Source organism: Nyctereutes procyonoides, unplaced genomic scaffold (assembly GCF_905146905.1).
Source record: "Nyctereutes procyonoides isolate TBG_1078 unplaced genomic scaffold, NYPRO_anot_genome, whole genome shotgun sequence".
NCBI classification, from domain to species: domain Eukaryota; kingdom Metazoa; phylum Chordata; class Mammalia; order Carnivora; family Canidae; genus Nyctereutes; species Nyctereutes procyonoides.
In genome coordinates, this window is record NW_026575159.1 from 28377036 (window position 1) to 28392229 (window position 15194).

At 40.7% G+C, this 15194-nt stretch overlaps 1 non-coding gene across 1 annotated transcript; it reads left to right on the top strand.

Moving 5' to 3' along the window:
• The first annotated feature begins 13918 nt into the window (after window positions 1–13918).
• Window positions 13919–14025, top strand: LOC129502687 (U6 spliceosomal RNA). Its single transcript, XR_008663010.1, has one exon. It is a non-coding gene; the product is annotated as a U6 spliceosomal RNA (small nuclear RNA).
• Window positions 14026–15194: the final 1169 nt, after the last annotated feature.

Sequence of the window (15194 nt, forward strand, 5' to 3'; positions counted from 1 at the left end):
TATGGCATAAATTGTAGACTGTAATTGCCTAAAGACTTTTCTAAAACAATTATCCATCTACATCATATCCGTTGACATATTAAACTGGAGGAAGAGTTTTCACAAACTTAAAACAAAAGACGGAATGAAAGAGAAAGGCTGCTGTAAGGATGAAGATTCCCCATTTACTCAAAATGAAATTTAAACTGAAATTAAAATGGAGGAAACAAGTAATTTTTACCTTCAAACTCATCATCTTTCCCGTATCTCCTTTTAGGTTTGTGAATATATTAGTGTAGGAAGGGTGTTTAAAGTTGTTTAGACTAATGGATTTTGAATATGTTTTTGGCTATGGAGCGCCATCAACAAATTACCTATAGTCTGAACAGAAAAAAAGTATATTAGGAATGGATTTTGAGGGGATCCCTGGGTGGCTCAGCAGTCTGGCACCTGTCTTCAGCCCAGGGCATGATCCTGGAGACCCGGGATCGAGTCCCACATCGGGCTCCCTGCATGGAGCCTGCTTCTCCCTCTGCCTGTGTCTCTGCCTCTGTGTGTGTGTGTGTGTGTGTGTGTGTGTGTGATGAATAAATAAAATAAATAAAATAAAATAAAATAACATAATAAAATAAAATAAATGGATTTTGATCTGGTTGAATCAAGAGTGAGGGTTTCAGAACTTTTATCCATCCATCTCCTTCCCTAATCTCTTGGGTTGGCTGTGCCCAAGTCACCAATGAACCACAGAGGCGAATCTAACACTCGATTCCACTCACTCAATGACACAATTAGAAAATATTAAAACCAGGAAATTAATAGGAATTCCCCAATATCTCAAACCTAATTGGTGGGAATCCAGGACAGGAAGAGAGGTTTCCCGGATTGTTGTACAGAGAATATCCCATTGTGCTGCCTATCGTTCAAGGCTCTCGGGATTTCCCCTGAGAAAATATTTCTCAATATCCTCCTTAAACTGGCAGGTTCCTGCCCTTTAAGGGAATGGTTGGTGGCTCAATCATGCTTTTGCCAAAGAAATGGATTGTAGATGCACTTAAAATCTACCAACAAGCACAGTTCTAACTGGAAAGCAATTTGAAAAAAAATTATAAACACCTATTTTTTCTTTTTTTACTAAAAAGACACAAAAGTCAAGGGAAATTAACATCTAAATTAGAAATGGCAAAATTCTTGGAAGAGCTATCACATGACTTTGTAAGCCAATACTTTATCAAGTTAATAATCTTCACTTGAGTAGCTCAAATTCTGATGTGGTCTATGCCAAAGAAAGAGCTTTGTTTTTTTTTGTTGTTGTTGTTTTTTTTGTTTGTTTTGTTTTGTTTTGTTTGAAGTCTGATGTATCAAATGAATCCACCTCCTGCTGTATGAGTCAGGGTTCTGCTGTGACATTGCTTTTACACACATCTTAGAACTTCAAACAACAAATATTTACTGAGCAATCACAGGTTTGCAGCCCACCTATGTGGGGTGGAGCAGGGTGTTGGGGCTTGACCCTGCCACCCGAGTAGCCCACAGCTGGTGGTGAATAAAGGTGTCCTTAAGTAGCATGGATCCAGTGTCCATCTGTCTTTCTGAGATTCTGGAGCTTTGAGAGAAGTAGTAACCTGCTCTTTTAGCACATTTTTAATTACCTTCCTTCCCTTCTTTGTCTCATTTCTCAGCTCCCCTATCGAAGCTTCTTTACAAATCACCCCCTTGCACCCAAATCCTTGTCAAAGGCTCTGCTTTTAGCTAAGATGACAATATACCCCGGGCACCACGCGAGCGCACACACACACACACACACACACACACACACACACACACACACCCTACACCTCTGTTATCATTTTAAGGACTATATTTTATACACTAAAAGTTTCTTTTTTAATCATCTGTGAAAACTTGAGACAGTTTTCAGTCTTCCATCTTGCAGAATGTCTGTGATAAACACCGTGATCGTTTCTGTGAGCTCAGCATCACCACAGCTCTCTGCAAGGTCTGTCTACACCACATGTGTTTTTCCAGAAACCTCTGTCCACCCTGGTACCCTTCATAGGGATCTGCGCATGAAAGTCCTGTGCTGTCTGGAAGGTTGAAGGGAGGGAAGTGGCTGTTCTCTGGATTTAGTTGTTCAGGCAGAGATGTAGGCAGTTAGGAACTTTTTTTTTTAAATAATAAATTTATTTTTTATTGGTGTTCAATTTGCCGACATACAGAATAACACCCAGTGCTCATCCCGTCAAGTGCCCCCCTCAATGCCCGTCACCCATTCACCCCCATCCCCCGTCCTCCTCCCCTTCCACCACCCCTAGTTCGTTTTCCAGAGTTAGGAGTCTTCATGTTCTGTCTCCCTTTCTGATATTTCCTACCCATTTCTTCTCCCTTCCCTTCTATTCCCTTTCACTATTATTTATATTCCCCAAATGAATGAATCAGTTTCCATGCAAATCCTGGAGAACCACCCACTTCCCTCTAGTGTACTCATGGAAGCTTCCAAGAGGATGAACAATGCAGGGGGTTTCTTAAAGCTCTCAAGAACTAGCTATTTTGATGCTGTCAGCTGAATGGACCGGTATCAGCTTCCCTGACCTCTGTCCCCACCTTGCATCAAGGAGGGCTTTAAATCTACTCCTCATACTGCGCATTATATCCTACCCTGGTTGGGATAAATAACACAGCTTCTGCTTTCTTAAATCATTCATTGAATAGCATTTTGAAATCTATGTCCTTTTTCTTGTCTTTCTATCTATCCCTATCACAACTTTATATTTTTTAAGAAAATATTTTTATTTATTTATTCTTAAGAGACACAGAGAGAGAGGCAGAGACATAGGCAGGGAGCCTGATGCAGGACTTGATCTCAGGACTCCAGGATCAGGACCTGAGCCAAATGCAGATGCTCAACCATGGAGCCACCCAGGTGCCTCATCCTCCCAACCACAACTTTCTTATATGAGAAACCAATGAGTTAAATATGATGTGCTCTAAAATGTCAATAGATTTTCCTGATTTCTTTCACTGATCTTCCGGGCTTCCCTTAATATTTTCCATTTAAATCCTAATCTTTCTGACTGAGTGACAAATTTGTATTAGCAGTCCGATTATTCAATGGTTTCTGGTAGATGAAAAACAAGTTAGGGTCATAGCATATTCAAGGAAATTTTTCCCTATAATTATTAAACAATTTCCACTAAGAAACCAGCTCTTCTCCTGTTCTCTATTTCTCATAGGTAGCATTCCTAAGTCTCATGCCATTCAGATGTGCCTATCTACAATGCCCACCTTATTATATTGTCCTTGACATCAAGAATCAATCTCTCTCTCTCTTTGTCTCTCTCTCCTTCTCTCCCTTCTTCTCCTTCTCTTTTTCTCCCTCTATTACATAAAAAAAAATCATCAACTAGTGAAAGAGAAATTGAAAACAAATTTGAAGGGGTGCCTGGATGGTTCAGTCAGTTAAGTGTCTGCCTTCAGCTCAGGTCATGATCCAGGGGTCCTGAGATCAAGCCCCACATCCATAGAGAGCCTGGGTCTTCCTCTGCTGCTCCCCCTGCTTGTGCACTCTCTTTCTCTCCCTCTCTCAAATAAATAAAATCTTTAAAAAACAAAATACAAAAGCAAATTTGAAAAAGAACTCCTACTCATATGCGTTTTGTTTCCTTGCCTATTTGTTGGATTTGTTTTTGGTTTTTGTTTTAGAAAGGAGGAGGAAGAGGAAGAGCATGAGGATTATCCAAAACTTTCCCAGCCAGAGGCCTTTTCAAATGCTGGAATGTTTTTTTGTTTTGTTTGTTCTTTTTTTTTTTTTTTTTTTTTTTTTAAGATAGTGAAACTAATTGTACCTGGAGTGAAGACTGATGCCTCCACAGCATGTCCTGACTTCTGACCATTAGTTCCCTAGATAAAGAGGTTATTTTTGGGACTGGCACTTTGTAGCTGGCAGGGTCTCTGTCTGGTGCTCCAGGAGGCTCCCCCACATGACACTCCCTAAGATACAGTCATTCTTTCCTGACCAGAGAATTTAGGATTCCAGGGTGACAGCTTCCCAAGTGGAAGGCTTTCTCTCTTTTAGTACCTGCTTCTACGTTTAGCCTCAACCCTAAGATTAGGAAATGTTTCTAGAATTTTTCATTGTTTCCATTTGCTTTCTACCAATTTCAGTATATTCCTCTTAAGAAAATTATGATTCAAGCTTTGCACCCTGTTCCCTCCTTTTTTTCCTTCCTGGATAGATCTACACTATTTCTGGATGTTTTGTTTTATGTGATGGTCATTTCCTGGGTCTCCCAAGTGATGAAAATTTGCTTATTTTTTAAGATTTTTATTTGCTTGTGGGGCACCTGGGTGGCTCAGTGGTTGAGCATCTGCCTTTGGCTCAGGTCGTGATCCTGAGGTTCAGGGATTGAGTTCTGCATCAGACTCCTTGCAAGGAGCCTGTTTCTTTCTCTGTCTATGTCTCTGCCTTTCTCTGTGTTTCTCATGGATAAATAAATAAAATCTTAAAGAAAGATTTTTATTTGCTTGCCAGGCAGAGGAAACCAAAGACATTTTTTGCTTTTTTTTTTTCCCCTAGAACTACTCTTATGTCTTATTTGCCTAATTAGTTTTTCAGTACACTACAGCAAAGGTTGAGGGCTGGATAGAAATGAGGAGGCGGGAAGAAAGAAATAGGATGTCAGGATTTCTAGCAGCCACCATCAGGAATTTGATGGTCCTTAAAACAGATCTGGCCCTCACATACAACATTCTCCAGAAAGTCCACGGAGACCAACAAAGGTACCAGCCTACACCTCAGGAATGTTCCAGAGGTTCTCTTCTACTAGCCTGTTCAACATACTGTTCCAAGCTATCACCTTCCTAGCTCATCAGTCAGCTTTCTGTGACTTCTCCTGATATTTTTGTGACTTCTCCTGATCCTCTTCTCTTCTGCTCTTCCTGTCAACTGCTGCCAGCTACAAGGAGGGAAGCTAAGCTGATCAGTGCATCCCAATCTGAAATGTCAGGCCAGCTGTCCCTGGAAGCAATGGTGATAGAAGAGTTAAGCCTCTCACCGCGGAACAAGCCAGGGTTCCACTTTCAGTGCACAGCCCTGGCATCTCAGCTGGCAGAGGCAAGGACAGCAGTGGCCTGTACCAGGCACCACCAACCCCGGGATGCCTGCAGCAGGTGTTACTTTCCAAAGAGATTCCCCAGGGACTCTGCCCCCTTCTGGCTGCATGCTGTAGGCTGGGAAATCGGAGTGAGCAGAATGTTCTCATGACTGATCACGAGGAGATTGTGTGATGGGATATCACCCTCTTTTGCCACTAAGGAAACAAATTTCCTGACCTCCCGTAGCAAGGTGCAGTGAACAAAAATAATTTCCAATTTGGAGATGATTTAATTTGCCCTCAAGCTTGGTTACATGCATCATCTTATGGAGGAAAACAGGGCAGAGGTGGACGTAAATCCAGGAGACGCGGAGAACAATGCTTCCTAAACCATCACTATTGCTCTTGCCTCTGACGAACAAGTTCTCCAACCATTGGTTGCATCCTTGTCAGTTCTCCCTCAGAGGAGGATTCTCTGACTGTTCAAATCCAGAAGCCTTCCTCCCCTCTTTTCTTTTCCTATGCTTCTCAACACTTCCTGAAGCTTATAATCATTTTGTGTATTTTCTTGACAGTTTGTCCATGGTCTTTATGCTCTGAAAGGATGCAGGGTTCCTGAGAACTGGGGCCATGTGTGTGTCTCTGTCTTACTCGTGACTTCATCCCTAGGCTGTAGACTGTTATACTTCATAAGCAACAGGTGATACTTAGGACTTCCTGATTGAATGAGGTTATGTGTCCCCAACCACTTCTTATTCCCTTTTCTCAAATCCCCTGCATTTTCAGCAACTGTTTCTGATGTAAATTGCTACCCTACCACTTGCTTCCCCTGCCTGGCCTATTCTCTGCCAAACCCTCTACCTAAGGCTCCATTAAGGAGCAACCAAATCTTGGGCTGAATGTCGTTGTCCTTGCAGATCTTCTCCATGTCTGAGCATGACACCCTCTCCTGAAAGCTGGCACTCACCCCGTTTAAAATGCAGTTACTTCCTACATACGGATCCTCTCCCCCTAGCATGGTCAAGCTCTATTGGTTCTTTATGGCTTCCTCTGTTACCATGGAGATAGATGGGTTTAGCTATTACTGTCTAGGGTCCAGGAATATACAAATGGAAGAGGTGGGAATTAACTTAGACACTCTTTGTACAATTAGCATCTAATGAATCCATCCTCAGAATAGATTGGCTACAACCCCATTAGTCCAAAGTCATGGCTGCGCATACTTTGTATAATAAGATGTTGAATGAAAACGCACAGCAGGGGATCCAAAAAGGGCTTCTAGGGAGAAAATGTTTACTGAATAAACAGTCTGGTCACCAGGGAGAGAATGACTCATTTGTGCTTCCTGTTTTAATGTATGAAAATGTTTTTCCTCTTGAAAGGGGCTGCATTAAGGAGTTAGGAGGCATTTTGCCAGACTCATTTGTGTGTCGGATTAGGATCTGGATAAAATGATAGAATTTCACGTTAAGCATAAAGGGGGGCATTGGATGATACAGACAGCTTCTCTGCACTTCCGTGATCATGTTACAAGACTTAGTTTTTACTCCAGTAGGACAGAGTCCATAAAAGTCTTCCCTTTTACAAAAGAGGCTCAGAGAGGACAAGGGTAGACCAAGATCACAGAGCTAGCAAGTGGCGGATCACATCTAACTCTTGGGTGTCCTGACTCCTGATGCTTCTCACTGGTGCAGAGAGAGGATAGTTCTCTCCATTTCATATACCCACAGCCCCTCGCACACCGACAACTAACTACACATCATGACAGGAGAGCCACCCTCTTGAATGAAGATGAAAGAAAAAGTACAGGACCCTCCAGCACAAAAGGGGAATTATAACAAAGCCTATGGCCAGAAAACAATATCAGATCAGGTCACTCTATGTCCTCATTAATTAGAAAAAAATTAAAAAATACTGTTTTTCATGCTTTCTCTGTTATTTCCCCAAATTGTCATCCATTTACAAGCCTTTTGATTCAAAATGTGGTGCTTATTTAATTAAATCATATTGCTTTGAACAGAGCTTGTGTCACCCTAATGGGGTATGATGGGAACCTTTTTTTAAAAGATTTTAATTATCTATTCATGAAAGACACAGAGATAGAGAGAGGCAGAAACATAGGCAGAGGGAGAAGCAGGCTTCATGCCAGAAGCCCAGTGTGGGACTCGATCCCAGCACTTGGGGTTCATGCCCTGAGCCAAAGGCAGACGCTCAACCACTGAGCAACCCAGGCATCCCAGAGTGGTAGGAACCTTTTATATCCTATGTCTCCATGTCATGGCCCTCTTCCCTACCCATTCAGCGTGGCATTAACCAGCATGTCAGGTACACCATTGCCAATTTTGCTCTGACTACTTAACAGTGTGCAGCACTAGGAAATAGGAAGGGCTGTCAGCCGTGGAAGGTCACTCACCAGTAGAGCATGGGATCCAATCGTGTCTTCCACCACACCTCATATAGGTCTTTTGGAGGTGTATTCTAAGCAATCTCTTACAGAGACCAAGCAAAATTTAGTATGAGTAGCCTTCACTGGTAATCAGCTCAATTCTTCACCCTTGGCTTGACTTTTCTTGCAATTGTTTCATTATTTTCAGATCACCCACTTTTATTCCATGAAATTACTTTCTAAAATAAACTAGCTGTATGCATGTGTTTGCATACACTCTGTCTCGGGAGAAGCTAAGACACAGGCTATTTCTTGTGTAATTAGTGGACGTATTAGTCAGGGTTCTCCAGAGAAACAGAATCAATACAAGATAGATAGATGATAGATAGATGATAGGTAGATGATAGATAGATAGATAGATAGATAGATAGATAGATAGAACAGAGATTGATAGAGTGATAGATACATACAGAGATGTAGATTATCTGTAGGTAGATTCAGAGATAAATATAGAGATAGAAAGATAAACACAGATTATATAGATATAGATAAATATGTATATATATATATGAGTATTCATCTATATCTCTATGTCTATAGATATTTTACTATTCTAGATTTAATTTCTAATTTACAATCAGGACTACCCATCCACTGCTGGAATTTAGAGCTCTGGCTCAAGCAACAGTCAGATCTCTGGGATTTGCTGTACCTGCTCTATTTTCTAGGAGTGCCAGAGAAATTCCATAGCCGTGAAAGGCTCCTCGCTGTTTTGTTTCATGACATATTTAAATAAGAAAATCCTTCTCAAAGTGTTACCTCTCTCTCTCTCTCTCTCTCTCTCTCTCTTTATCGATCTATCAAGAGACACATAAGAAGGCTCATGTGTTTATGGAAGCTGAGAAGTCCCAATATCTAGAGTCCACAAGTAGAGACCTAAGAGAGCCCAATGGGCAAGAGAGCCCATTCATGCTATAGTTCCAGCATGAATCTAAAGGCCTAAGAAGCAAGAAAGCCAGTGGTGTAACCTCAAGTCTGAATCTGAGTCCAAAGGAGGAGAAGATTGATGCCCCTCACTCAAAGAAGGAGTTCCCTCAGCCTTCTTATTCAGCCTTTTTGTCTCCAACTGATTGGGTGATGCCCACCACAGTAAATAGGACCTCCTGCTTTACTCACTCTCTTGATTCAAATGTTAATCTCACTTCAAAACATCATCATAGACACCCTCATAATAAAGTGTGAACAAAGTCTGATCAAAGTCTGGACAATCTGTGCCCTAGTCAAGTTGACACCTAAAATCAGCCATCACAGTGGCTAAAATACTGTGCTAAATGTAAAATCAAAATGAATCAAGAACATACTATGTTCCAGAAAGTTTATGTACATTATATTATGAATCTTCCAAACAATACCAGCAGACAGTTGCTTTTATTTTATTTTATAAAGACTGATAGATTAAATAAAATATACAAAGTCACATGGCTAGTAAATGAGAATGATGGACTCAAACCTAGATCAATATAACCCACATAAAACACTGCCTTTCCAACGAGGTCACAAGGTATGTCCCAGGTATTAAAATTCTTTGATTTATCTGTTCCTTCAGAACCTAATCATCTTAGGATGTTACCTAAATCCATTAGGATTCAGACACTAATAATTCATCCTTATTTCTTTCCATTGTTCCTCACAGATTCAGGTGCCACAGAATACTCAAACACACGTGAACACACACACACATGGTTGAAGACACTTTACACTAGGGAAAATCCTTGAAGTTCCCCTAAGTATGCTGTTTTGGGGTCACATTCAAAAGCACTTTACAAATGCTTCCTCAGTGAGAAAGCTGCTGCTAAGTCCCTCTTCCTTCATGTGCTGTTTTCCCACCACTACCTGACAAAAACTATGGATATTTAATGTGTAATGTGTATGCATGAATTTACATCCCCCTCTCTTTTTATTTCTTAACCTCCATCTATATCCTCACCCATACCCATACCCATACCAACAATCTAGTTAACCTGAATATAGGAAAAACGACTTGTATTTTCAGGTGCTTCAGTATGAAGTGACATGGGGTTTTGTTTTGTTTTGTTTTGCATTGTTAGAAGATTACTTCAGTTTGGGAAGCCTTGAGGGCTGAGAAGTCATATACTGGGTATAGAAAGGGGAACAGGAGTTAGATCTTAAATGATTAGAGAAGAATGTTCCAGGGAAAATGATTAACAAAATTCACTCTATGAGGGCCATAGTGGTAGTACAAAACAGCTGAATCTTAGTGAATAAACAGGAACTGTGGGAAGAAAATATGGAAAGACACATTGGTCCAGACTGAGAAGAAGGCCACTTTAATTATTTACACCCTATTCTTGATATGGGTCTGCAGGTGACTTTCAATTGGAGTGAGAGCATAAAAAAATCAAATCCATACTTTATAAGTCTCTGTAACCAGACAGAGTGATTTTACATTAAACAATCTTTTTTTACTACTAATTTCTCATTCATCTGTCCATTTGGCAAGTCTTGGGGCCTCTTTTATATGTAAACCAAAGTCAAACACCTCTCAGATATTTGAAGCACAATGGAAGACGGAAGTGTGACCAGAGCATCAGGCCCCAGCCATCGCTGGAAAGACACCATGGTCTCTGCTGAGTGCAGTTGAAAAATTGCACTTTGGAGTCCACCAGACTGAAGGGTGAATCCTGGCAGGTCTTCATTGAAGTTGTTTCCTTCTGTTGAATAAAGGTCATAGCAGGTATGCCATAAGCTCTGGGAAGTTTACCACAAGATAGGTACAAATTAGATGCTCAGAACCATTAGATCCTATTTGCCCCCTCCTTCTCTTCTAGGTCTGAGTAATAGAGAACAAAACGATGTCACCTCCAGGATATACACAGTGGAAGACTGTATCTCCATCTGATTGCAGACCCAAGCACACAACTGCCTAACAGACACATTGGTGCTTCTCAGCATACTCAGATTCAATATGCTCCAAACTGCCAAAGTGTACTCTGTTCTCATGTTTCCTGCTCTGTCCACAACAGCAGTATTTACTCAGACACTCCAGCAAAATGTCTGAGCTCCACTGAGATCCTTTCTCAACACCCTCCATCCTTTTTAAAAAAAAATATTTTATTTATTCATGATAGACATGGGGGGGGGGTGGGCAGAGACACAGGCAGAGGGAGAAGCAGGCTCCATGCAGGGAGCTGGACGCAGGACTTGATCCTGGGTCTCCAGGATCACGCCCCAGGCCAAAGGCATGAGCTAAACCACTGAGCCACCCAGGGATCCCCAACACCCTCCATCCTAAAGTGGCATTCTCACTCACACCCCTGCTGTGAGGTGTGTTCTTTCCTTTGATGACCAGACCCTGGCTTCCAGGTGCCTCCCACTTCAAACACATAGAGTAGGGTAACACAGGGTATATGCATCAGATGTGTGTTAAATAAACAAACTTATGGTTTCATGGCTTGGTATGGAGAGTACTGGTAGGTTAACCACAAAGGAAATAAATTATGGTTTGTTGCTAGCCTCTGAAGAGGGAGAGACAGATAAATAGAGATACATTCAGGAAGAAAAGGAGGGGGCAGGGGGAGCTAAAGAAACCATTTATTTCACTCAAGGGTGATGTTTACAACAGGAATCATAAAATAGGTAATGTTCCTCTACCTCTCCAATGAATGATTTGAACAGAGCTAACTGCAAAGAGAGTGTTTCTTCTCCCAGTTGGGCTTGTGTAGAGATTTTAATGAATTCTTTAATTTCAATAATTCAACCTTAAAGCAGATCTATTCACTTTTCCCTTAACAGCGCAATTAGTGCCCAGGAAGTGTATTCCCATGGATGTTACTAACATTTTTAATGTACTAAAACTGAAGAACAGAAGTGAGCAATTTGGAATGCACCACTATGCCACAGAACTTCTTGGGTGCATTTGTTTTTCAGGATGGATAAGGACAAATTTTTTTAATTTACAAAATGAGGGCAGCCCAGGTGGCTCAGTGGTTTAGCACTGCCTTTGGCCCGGGGCCTGATCCTGGAGACCTGGGATCAAGTCCCATGTCGGGCTCCCTGCATGGAGCCTGCTTCTCCCTCTGCCTGTGTCTCTGCCTCTCTTTCTCTCTGTGTCTCTCATGAATAAATAAATAAAATCTCTAAAAAAAATTTAAAAAATTACAAAATTATTTTATCGAGGTGTGATTGACACACAAGAAACTGTATGTATTTAATATATATGACTTGATGGCTTTGGAGATAACTATACATCCACCAAACCATCACCACAATAAACCTATCTGTCCCCTCCAGAAGAGTTCTTCCACCTTTTTTATTGATTATTATTATTTTGTGTGAGAAAGTCACTTAACATGAGATCTACCCTCTTAGTACATTTTTAAGTATACAATAGGATGTCATTAATTATAGGCAGTGTGTTGTACGATAGATCTCAAGCACTTATTCATTTGTTTGACTGCAACTTTGTACCCTTTGACCAATATCTCCCTCTTTCCCCTTCCAGCTCCCACAGCCCCTGGCAACTATCATTCTATTCTCTGCTTCTATGAATTTGGCTATGTTAAATTCCTCATATAAATGATATCATGTAGTATTTGCCCTTCTGTTTGGCTAATTTGGCTTAGCGTAATGTCTCCCGGGTTCATCCATGTTGTCACAAATGGCTGGATTTCTTTCTCTGTAAGGTTGACTAATATTCCACTGTGTGTATATACCATATTTTTTTAATCTATTTGTTCTTTGATGGACATTTGTTTTTTCCATATATCTCTCCTCTTATACTTAACAAGTCCAAGACTGATGTCTTAAGACCATTCTATCTTCAAACCTGGTCTTCACTTGATCTCTTATCTTCTATCTGTGTTGGCCCATATGATCAAACTATTAAACTAGAGCACATTTTTGACACTCCTGTTTTATACCCCATGTACAATCCTTACTTTAGTGTGCTGATTCTACCTCCCAGACATGTCTTGGATTTGCCCGCTTGCCTCCATCTTTCCTTCCACCTCTCTCGGTCTAAGTCACGATCATGTCTTATGTTTGGTACTGAAATACTCTACTCTTTTTCCTCTACCCCCCTGCTTTCACTCCGTTGCATCAATTCTAGGCACAGCAGCCTAAATATTTTTTTGAAATATCACTCCTTTTAGATCCTCTGCCTCAATTCCTTTAGAGTATACACAAACCTGTTTGCACTTGAATTCCAAATCCTTATGTCACCCATATGGCCCACATACCCTGTGCATTGCCAACTTTTCCAATCACCTATTCTCTAGCTTTCTCACTGTGAGTCAGGAATAGGAGCTTCTTTCCCCACTGATATCTTTACCAATTCAATGCATGCTGGTCTTCCTGATACCTGGTAACTTCCTCGCTGACTCTCTCTATGGCTAGCCTTTCTTCTCTATCCTATCTCAGCCTACATATCATTTCCTCCAAGAATTCAGCCACAACCACCATATACAGGCAGGTATTTAGCAAGAGGAACAATATCCCCCACTTGTTTCCTTCATACTTAATTTTCCCTTGCTGTCCCTTGTCCTCAGTACATTGCAGGCTCCATCGTAGCAGTAAGTATGTGTGTTTCGCATACTAATATGTATGACTTACAGAGTCTCTTCCATGTGGTGGGCACTCAGCATATATCTCAGGAACTGCTCACTGAATGAATGAATAAGTATCTTCCATTAGTTTTGAAAGCTGCCTGCTCTTAAAAAATTAAAGCCTTTATTCAATAAAAGTTTATTTCGTGCTTATGATGTAGTTCAATGTAAGTATTCCAGGTCAAGAGATTGTCCTGGTAGACTCCGTTAGCAGAGACTCAGTATTCTTTATCTTGTGGGTCCTACAACCTCCACATTCCTAGAGTCCTATCCATGTAGTTATGTATGGGGAAAGACAGCAGAGGTCAATGCAGGAGGGCTTTATGGGGGCAGACCTGGAAATGTGTCTCTACTGCCCACATTCCTCTGAACACTCTTATCACATGACCTTATTATGTGTCCTTGCCTAACTGCAAGGGATGTTGGGAAATGTAGTTGGGCTCTCTGCCTCTGATATAGGGAAACGACTTGGTGACCATCTGTCCATCTTTGATAAAGAATCTTAATCTCAGGGATATGAAGCCCTGTATTGCACTTCGAATTTTGCTACAACTGCTGAGCTACATTTAATCAATACTATGTGAATTCATGGTATAAAGTGAAATAGTATTTGATATTTCCAATAATGTATTTGAAAAAGGGGCTGTGGTACCTGGGTGGCTCATTCAGTTAAATGTCTGACTTGATATCAGCTCAGGTCTTAATCTCAAGGTGGTGAGTTCAAGTCTTGCATTGGGGTACATACTGAGCATGGAACCTACTTAAACACAGAAACAAGGGAACCATGACAAATAAATAAATAGCAATTTTAAAAATTAAAAAATTAAAAAAGGAAATGAGTGCTTGCTTTGGCAGCACAGATACTAAAACTGGAAAGATACACAGAAGATTAACATGACTCCTGTGTTAAAATAACACATAAATTTGTGAAGTGTTCCATATTTTTTAAAATAATAAATAATAATACAAATCAATAAATTTAGAAAGGGGGTGAAGGGTGAATCATGCATGTGTCTAATCACCTGGATAACAGAAAAAAGAAGTTTCTGTTTACACTTTCCATTTTGTTCTACAAAACACACAGTAAATGAGCAGAATCCCACCATTCTTATGTTCCCAACTTTGATCTGGGTAATTTACTGACTGTCAATTATGTAAGTCTGCAAATGCAAAGTCTCTTACATACAAAGAATTCTGGTAATAACTTGAGATAATATCTCACAGTAAAAAGTCTTGACATCTAAAGGGGCAGTGGACAAGTGATTCATTTTTATTCTTTCTGTCAAGGACAATGACTCTGACTACCATGATAATAATTAAGACTCCCCCTTAAATTCAGAGCCAATAGGAGTTATTAAAGGCCACAAGACAAGGGAAGACAATGAAAGAGTGCATACATGGAGCTTGGAGTGCATCCTCAGCAGAAGAGGTGTGGGAGTGGCATATTAAGGAAACAGAGTAAAAAGTAATAGTATTAATACCATGCTGGGGAAGATATTTGTGCTGTAAGTGAATTGGAGAAAATGTACTCAGCCCTTGGAATGTCCCTCAAATTTGTGAAGGGCCAGACTGGAAGGGAGCTGAAGCCCCTGTGCACTTTGATCATAATGCATAAGTGAGGCCTGGTGGACCAGCCTGTTCTTCAGGGTCTTCTAATGTTTCAGAGTGTTCTGGAAGGAAGTCACACAGTGGTGAGATTGGGGGCCTGACCTCCGTGAACATGGGAGGACAAAAGCATAGTGTCCTCAACAATGCCCATTCAGCATTACCATGAAGCAGTGTTCTGTGTTCACCTGGACTGGGTTCAGGCCAAGACTGTGGTGAGGGCGCCAGAGCCCAGGATCCAAACCCAGCCCAGGCAAACAGGTGCAAGAACATGGTTGTAAGATGAAATATAAAACACAAGGAAAATCTGAATTCCAGGTAAACAATAATTTTCATTTTTTAGTGTTCCTAATATTTCGTGGAGCATAATTATACTAAAACACAAGCAAATAAAAACACGGTATATATGTTTATATACATGTGAGATGAATATATACATGCATATTGTATTATATTATTATGTAAATGTGTTCTTGTTCATCTGAAATGCAGATTTGGGAGGTGTCCTGC